This window comes from Eschrichtius robustus, chromosome 21 (assembly GCF_028021215.1).
Source record: "Eschrichtius robustus isolate mEscRob2 chromosome 21, mEscRob2.pri, whole genome shotgun sequence".
In the NCBI taxonomy this organism is placed as follows: Eukaryota; Metazoa; Chordata; class Mammalia; order Artiodactyla; family Eschrichtiidae; genus Eschrichtius; species Eschrichtius robustus.
The window spans coordinates 26,591,171-26,594,286 of record NC_090844.1 but is presented as its reverse complement, the minus strand read 5'-3'; the positions used below and the strand labels follow the sequence as shown (position 1 = coordinate 26,594,286).

Genomic DNA, 3,116 nt, shown 5'->3' with positions numbered 1-3,116 from the left:
TCTGACATAACCTCAGGAGTATTTGATAGCTACTTTGCTTTCTGTCATAATAAAATGCCACAAGCTCATCTTACACAATCCTTGCTTGCCCCCGTTCTAAAATCAGTCATTTCCTAAAGGAGTCCTGGTTCTTCTTAGCGGGCAATGGCATTTAGATTATGAATTTGGACACTAGGGCTGCTCATAGCCATTGGATTGTCTCTGCTTCTTGGCCTTTTCAGTGGACACAGCTAGGATATATGTATTTTGTAGATAGAGAAAAATTAATCAGGAATTCATACTACCATTGCCAATTCAAATTTTTGCTTATAGAATTTACATCTAATTTCATTGATTTGATACCTGTTATCTCTTTATCTTTCACCGCAGACCTTGGTTTCTAACAACACTAAGATACTTACCTCCTATTTTATATACACAGATATGTGTAAAATATACATGCGACAGCATCTAATTAACAATACCGGTATTATTACTAACAGTTACTATTACTAAATGCAGTTTGATTTCTTTGCCATTCCTTTCTGTTCTGAGGATAAGTCCCACTAAGGATATACAGTCAAAATCATGAGTTTTAAAGTCAGTTTCTTATTTTTCCATGCAGTTATGCCAGTAGCTTGAAATATACTTTGATTCATGACTTTCTTTTTCTTTTAGGAAATACTTTGCATTTTCTTTTAAAAAATAATTATGTAAAGTACTTACATTATGCCAAAGTCAAAACTATAAGACAGAGTATATGGAAAGAAGGCTAGCTTCCACACCCATTTTTTTCACCTTGTTCTTTTCTTATATATAACCCTTTTTTATTAGTTTGTAGTTTAGTCGGCCATTGCTGCTTCTTTAAAATGTGAGCAAATGCACCACACCTTTCTTAGGAGAGAAGCAACATATACATGGTCTCAGCCTTGCTTTTTTCACTTAAACAATATATCCTAGCGTCCCATGGCCTCCACAGAGATGGTCTTCATTCCTTTGTACGGCGGCACAAAACTGCATTGTGTGGATGTACCGTGCTTTATTCAGCCAGTCCTCTGTGGATGGACATATGGGTTCAACAAACATCTACTGCATAACTAAACTGTGCCAGGCACTGCAGAGCAAGGCATGGTGTCTGGCCTCAGGAAACTCAGAGTGTAGAGGGGGTGAACGCTTGCAATACAAGTACTTTCCTAAGGGAGTGAGGTCTTGGATCCGCTTAGCACAAAGGGCACGTGGAACAGGGAAGACAGTGTCCCACACAGGAGGGATACAGTAACTGTCTGTGGATTGCCATCTTGCTCCCATAGGGGTCAATATCTGGGAGATCTTGATATGGGAGAATCCCCTTGGGAGGAGTTTTTAATCAATGTTTGAAATTGCTTAGAAAATCATGAGTGCCACCAATTGGTCGGAGAACGGAAGACCAAGGGAAAGACGTAGAGAGGAAGGGTCCTAACCATAAAATTCCCCTGAAAAGGTAAAATGTAAGTTAATACAGAAGCTGTGGTTTAACAATAAGAACTAACACCTGTATAAAATTGACCACGGACCAAAAATTGCTCTAAGCCGTTTAAGTATATTCAACTTTAACAATTCTAAGAAGTAGGGACTATTACTACCCACATTTTACCTTTTAAAAAAATTCAGGCACGGAGAGGGTGCCGAACTTTCCATCAAGGTCACAGAACGGGCGCGGGGTGGGTAGTAAGGAAGCACTTGCAGTCAAGATCCGCAGATAGAATATCTGTGAGCGGTGCCGTCTCGAAGGCGGGACGAAAGCCCTTAAGTCTCCCTTCACTCCAATAGCCCCCTGGGGACCAGAGCCTACTCTTGACACACCCCCGGCGCGGCCCCTCCGCCCCAAGATCCGAAAACCCCGCAGGTGATGCTCTAGACGCCTTGGGGGTCGGAGACCAGAAGAATTCTAAAGCCCAGAAGCAACCTGCGGGACGGGGGACGGAAACTAAGCCGGCCGCCCGGGAAGCGTGAGTTTGAGCCTCGGCCGGGGGCCGCATGCCGTGGATGCCTCCCCGAGAAGCGACAAGACCTGCTCTCCAACTCCTCCCCGTGTCCGCCGCCCGTTTCTCAGCGCTCCCGCCCACGCCTTGGCGCAAATACAGTGTGCTTCCCCGGGCACCTACCACACAACGGAAGTTATGAGAAGTCACCGGCAAACGCCCAGGGAAGGCCGGGGACGGTGACCGGCCCATGGGGAACCCAAGGTGTAAAGTTCTCAGCTCCATCGTCAGAGAACCCGCAGCAAGAGACCAGCCGAGACAAGGACTCGCACGGGGACTCGCAGGGGGACCTTAGCTCCTCCCGCTCCCCCCGCTCCCCCCTCCCCCCCCGCTCCCCCCCCGCTCCCCCCTCCCCCCCCGCTCCCCCCTCCCCCCTCCCCGAAGTGTCGACCCCTCCTCGCGGGCGAACCTAAGTCGCACCCCGACTAGCAGCGTTTCTAGCTAAACCCCCGTCGTCACAATTTTTAAAGTCCTCGCTTCCCAACGACTTAAGCTTTTTTTCTTTTTGAAAGCCCACGGCAATCAACGTTAAACAGCTAGCTGTAGAATAAAAACCAAAGCCAACGCAGAACTCGACAAGCATGCTTTGCAACCACGTACTAGACACAAAAAAACAACTACTATTAGCACCCAAACGATACTTATATTATCGCAAGATTAAAAAGATCCTTCGTAGTTCACGTCAGACAGGTAATGTGCCACAGTCGTAACAAGGTTGGAAGGAGGCACATGTCACACAAGCGCGTGAACACCCAATCATCACGCTTATGAACTACAAAAGGATCAACGTGACTTGTCGGCTAAGGAGCCCCGGGTACGACCCACTAACTTTACAGTAAAGGTGACAGATGTAGTGCATATTTACTTAGACTTGATATAAAAAAATCCTGTATATTTTATCACGATCACCGATATTGCCTGATATTTCTTTTGTTTCTACCTCAGTAAGTGAAAACAGAAACAAAATAGCAATGCGGCTATTATCCATGCAAATATACTCTCCATAGCTCCACCCTCTCTTGAACCCGGGTCGCTATTGCTTTACGGTAGTATGTCGTGAAATGACGGAGCGTAGCCGCGGTAATGGCGGAAGCTAGCCTTGTGCTTTGCGGTAGC

General features: G+C 46.2%; 1 non-coding gene across 1 annotated transcript; it reads right to left on the bottom strand.

Moving 5' to 3' along the window:
* Positions 1-2,680: 2,680 nt before the first annotated feature.
* LOC137756138 (small nucleolar RNA U13) lies at positions 2,681-2,784 on the bottom strand. The gene has a single exon (XR_011072194.1). It is a non-coding gene; the product is annotated as a small nucleolar RNA U13 (small nucleolar RNA).
* Between the last annotated feature and the right edge of the window lie 332 nt (positions 2,785-3,116).